We start from the raw sequence: 5368 nt of genomic DNA on the forward strand, positions 1-5368 counted from the left end.
TTCATCCCACGTTTTTCTCTCTCTCTCTCTCTCTCCTCTAATGTGTTGGCCAACACGCTCTCTGTCTGTCTGTCTGTCTGTCTGTCTCTCTCTCTGTCCTTGCCTCTCCTTGTCCTGTCTCCTTTCGTAGGACATGGGCAGGTGTGGTAGCTGTGCGTCCCCACAGGCTAGGTCTTGGGAGCGATGAACAAGTAGGAGGGGACCAAAATCACACAGGGTGGTGGGCGCTAGAGTGCAGCGGTGACTGTGGGTGTTGACTGAGTCTCTGCTCTAGTGGGGCTGATGTGGATGGCGTGGGACAGGGAGGTAGGGATGAGGGCAAGATTTCATGCACCAGTTGAATTTTGTGTAGTGATGGCTTTTTCTTGGGTTACTTCCTGCGTTTGCAGAGGAATCATCCAGGAGCAGCAGCTGGAGGAGAAATTGCAGAAGTGGACCTGAGCCGCCTGGAAATCCTCTTAAGTGGAGATCAACAGTCCTCAGCTTTCTGCCTCCCACATAACTGCCTGTGAGTAAGAGGTCAGGGCTTGTAATTCCTCATCTCTACTCACTGCAATTTTCTTCACACTCTGTTTGCTTCCTCGTTGTCTATGGGGCTCGGTGTGATTAAGGCTTGAAGGGACCAGAGTCTCTAGATCTCTCCTGGCGTCTGCAGTCTGGGACTGTGGTGGGCCCACTGTGCACCCTTGACTCTCGCCCCCCTTTGCCTCTGCTTGCTGGAAGCAACAAGCTACAAGAAGCAATAAGTTACAAGCCAAAAACATGCTTTTCCCCACAGGTGTGGTGTGTGTGACCAGAGTGTGCTGTGCGGAGTGACTGTTTAAGGTGTCATTCCAAGGGTTGCTTTCTACTTGTAGTCCTAAAGGTGTGATGGGATGAGGGTTCAGGGCAGAGCCTCACTGTGTGGGAGAGGCGAAAAGTAGAGCCTCCCCAACATTGCCCACTGAGATGGTAACTTACTTGTTTTTTCCCCTGGTGCTGGGTTTAGTACCAAGGGAAAAGAAGTCACGTGTCAGTGTCTACTGCCATCATGTCATGGAAAGCGAGCGAGAGCGATGGGACCTCAAGAACTACTGATGCCAAGGAAAAGCTGTCTTACTGGGAGTGGAACAGTCACCACTCTCAATGAGATAAGTGTCTGTTTTGGTGATTGCTCTGCTCCCAGCCCACCTTGCTCCTGGTAGGGATGCTCCATTTGCTGGGGCTGTTTGTGAGAAAGTGTTTGTTTATGAGGGAGACAAGGTCCCCATTTTCAGGGGCTGCTCAGTTCTCTGGCCAGTAGCAGTGTGTCCTCTGCATCAGAAGGTGAGATCCAGGGGGATGACTCCAGGTGACGAGTTGCTTCCCTTCCTCCCATGTTTCTCTCTCTGTCTGTCTCTTCTCTAGTATGTTGGCCAACACTCTGTCTCTGTCCTTGCCTCTCCTTATCCCGTCTCCCTTCATAGCACACGGGCAGGCGTGCTAGGTGTGCATCCCCACAGGCTAGGTCTTGGGAGCTATGAACAAGTCAGAGGGGATGAAAATCATGCTGGACAATGGGTGCGAGAGTGGAGCGGTGACTCAGTGTTTACTCGGTCTGTATTCATTGAGTGGATTTTACGCACCAATAGAGCTGTATGTAGTGATGTCTCATGCTTGGCTTTTGCAGCTGCGCTTCTAGAGGAATCATGGAGGAGCAGCAGCCGAAGGAGAAGGTGGCAGATGTGGACCTGAGCAGCTTGGACATTGTTCTAAGCAGAGATTAACAGTCCTCAGCTTTCTGCCTTGCACATAACTGGCTGTGAGTAAGCGATACTGTATTCAAAGCACTGAACTCCTCACTTAAAGTCGCCCCGGTTAACGTTGTTACGTTGCTGATCAATTAGGGAACATGCTTGTTTAACACTGCGCAATGCTCCCTTATAACGTTGCTTGGCAGCTGCCTGGTTTATCCAGTCCTTGCAGAAAGAGCAGCCCGTTTCAGCTAGCTGGTGGGGGCTTGGAACCAGGGTGGACCGGCAGCTCCCCATCAGCTCCCCGCCCCCCTAAGTTCCCTGGGCGGCAGCCACTCAGCAGGCTATCAGTTGCCGGCAGTTCAGCTGTCCCTTCCCCCCCACTGCCATGTGCTGCTCCTGCCCTCTGCCTTGGAGCTGCTCCCCCGGAGCCTCCTGCTTGCTGTGCAGGGGAGAGGGGAAAGGGGGGATAATGTCAGGGTGTCCCCCTCCCCCTACTCCTGCCTCCCACTTATCCCTTCATCTAGAGCAGGGTGGGGACAGGACAGTGCTCAGGGTGGAGAGAGTCTGCTGCCTGCAGCTGCTGTCTCAACTTCCTGACCTACTTAAAAAGGCAATGTCCTTAAAGTGGTGTCAGCGCACTTGAAGGGGCAATATGCATCTCTCACTCTCCCCCCCCCCCCCCCACACACACACAGGGTGTGTCTCTGTCTCTCTCTGCCATGCTGTCTCCCCTCCCTCCCTCTATTCGTGCTGCCTTGTAGAGTGTGAGGTTACATTAACAACAAAGCGTTAACCCTTGAGGGCTCAGCTGAGTGCTAGTTCATCATTTAGCAGTAAGGCATTCCCTGGGAAATATCACACCCTCTGACTGCACCACCTCAACCAAGCTTCACAATCATCATTACTGGTTACAGGATTAAATTGTTTATAACTGATACTTTTAATTCCTCATCTTTACTTGCTCTAGTATTGTTCACTGGCCGTGTGCTTCCTCATTGGGTACAGGACTCTGTGGTATTAAGGCTGGAGAGTGGCCAGAGTCTGCTGTTCAGAGTGACTGTTGGGTGCTGTTGCAAGGGCTGCTTTTTGGCTGAGATGCTAAGGGTGTCATGGGAAGAGTGTTGAGGGCGGAGCACCGCCGTGTGGGAGAGGTGAAAAGAAGAGCTAACACGACGTTACCTGCTTAGATGGTAACTTATTTTTTCCCCTTGTGCTGGCTTTAGTACCAAGGGAAAAGAAATCAGGCGTCAGAGTCTACTCCCTTCATACGTTGGAAAGTGAGCAAAAGTGATCGGACCGCGAGAACTATTGATGCTACGGAAAAGCCGTCCAACTGGGAGTGGAACAGCTGCTACTCTCAATGATAAGTGTCTGTTTTAGTGATTGTTCTGCTCATGGCCCCTGTAACAGGTGGGTCCGGGGCTCAACCCTCTGAGGGGAGGAGGGGAGCCACACCGGCCCGCTTGTCTCACAGGGGTTCTGTCCTGTCTCTTTAAGGCTAGGACAGGCCCAGGCCCCCTGGTGCAGGGGCTGGGCGACAAACAGTCTAAATAGGTCTCAGGCCTTGGGTAGCAGGCTGAGCCAGTAACAAACAGTACAGGGGCTCAGGCCTTGGGTAGCAGGCTGAGCCAGTAACAACAGTACAGGGGCTCAGGCCTTTTGTAGCAGGCTGAGCCAGTAGCAAGCAGTACAGGGGCTCAGGCCTCTTGTGGCAGGCCGAGCCAGTAACAAACAGTACAGGGGCTCAGGCCTCTTGTGGCAGGCCGAGCCAGTAGCAAACAGTACAGGGGCTCAGGCCTCTTGTGGCAGGCCGAGCCAGTAGCAAGCAGTACAGGGGCTCAGGCCTCTTGTGGCAGGCCGAGCCAGTAACAAACAGTACAGGGGCTCAGGCCTCTTGTGGCAGGCTGAGCCAGTAGCAAGCAGTACAGGGGCTCAGGCCTCTTGTGGCAGGCCGAGCCAGTAACAAACAGTACAGGGGCTCAGGCCTCTTGTGGCAGGCCGAGCCAGTAGCAAACAGTACAGGGGCTCAGGCCTCTTGTGGCAGGCCGAGCCAGTAGCAAACAGTACAGGGGCTCAGGCCTCTTGTGGCAGGCCGAGCCAGTAGCAAACAGTACGGGGGCTCAGGCCTCTTGTGGCAGGCCGAGCCAGTAACAAACAGTACGGGGGCTAAGGCCTCTTGTGGCAGGCTGAGCCAGTAACAAACAGTACGGGGGCTCAGGCCTCTTGTGGCAGGCTGAGCCAGTAGCAAGCAGTACAGGGGCTCAGGCCTCTTGTGGCAGGCTGAGCCAGTAGGTAGAGGGGGACGACTGCCACCCGTGAGTGGGGTGGCAGGGGGGGACACAGGCCCACCCACTCCACTGTGTCCCGGCCCGGGGCCCTAGGCAGCGGTCCTCACCGCTGCCGGTCAGTGGGGATCCTGACCGCAACACACTGACATGGGTTCAGTCTGGTCAGCAGCCTGACTGAGGTCAGCTGCCCCCGGGCCACTTCCACTATCCCCCTCTTGGCCTACCTGGTCCACGGCGTCTCGCCCCGGGAAGTCCCACTGCATGGGCTCGTCCCAACCCGGGCTGGGGGGTAGGTCTGGTAGGTCCTTAGGGAAGTCCAGCCAATCCTGCCCCGGGGGCTCCTCGGGGTAACAGCATGGCAGCTGGGGCGTTCCCCCGGGCTCCTCGTCGTAGGTGGCGCGGGGGAGTTCCGGCTGGTCTTCCCAGGAGCGAGGTAGGGTGCTCTCCGTCCAGTCCAGGCAGTCGCTCGGGGCTCCAGTGGTTCCTCCGGTAGGAGCTCCCTCAGGCAGGTCTGCTCTCCCCGGTGGCTGAGAGCTGACTGAGCTGGGAGGCCCGGCTTTTATTCTTCCGGGTCGCCGCCTGACCCTCTGAGGGGCGGGCTCACCCTGCTGTAGCCCCGCCCCTTCCTGTGTCCGGGGCTCAACCCTCTCCGGGGAGGAGGGGAGCCACACCGGCCCGCTACAGTCCCCCCCCCTCAAGCCTGGCTCCCATACCTTGGGGCCAGGTCCTTCCATCTCCTCAAGGCGGGACAGGAAGTCGGCATTCGCGTGGTCCTTGCCCGCCCGATGCCGGATGGTAAAGGCATAGGGCTGTAGGGCTAGGTACTACCGCATGATCCGGGGGTTGTTATCCTTCATCCTCATTAACCATTGGAGGGGTGCATGGTCCGTGACGAGGGTGAAGGGGGCACCTAGGAGGAAGAATCGGAGGGCATCACAGGCCCACTTCACCGCTAGGGCTTCTTTCTCGATCACGGAATAGTTGCGCTCGCGGGGGAATAGCTTCCGGCTGAGGTATATTACTGGATGGTCCCCCCCATCCGCTTCTTGCGACGGGACCGCCCCGACGCCGGTCTTAGACGCATCTGTCTGTAGAACAAACGGCTTGTCGAAGTCCGGGCTGTACAGGACTGGTTCCTGGCAAAGGCGGTCCTTCAGGGTCTGGAAGGCCACCTCGCACTCGGCCGTCCAGCGCACCTGTCGGGGGCTATTTTTCGTGAGGAGTTCAGTTAGGGGTGCGGCAATTGATGCGAATTGCGGAATAAACCGCCGATAATACCCGGCGAGCCCCAGGAACTGCCGCACTTGGCGTTTCGTCGTGGGTGTGGGACAGTCCGCAAGGGCCTGTACCTTGCCTACCAGGGGT

The sequence above is a fragment of the Mauremys mutica genome, chromosome 22, assembly GCF_020497125.1.
Source record: "Mauremys mutica isolate MM-2020 ecotype Southern chromosome 22, ASM2049712v1, whole genome shotgun sequence".
Taxonomy (NCBI): Eukaryota; Metazoa; Chordata; order Testudines; family Geoemydidae; genus Mauremys; species Mauremys mutica.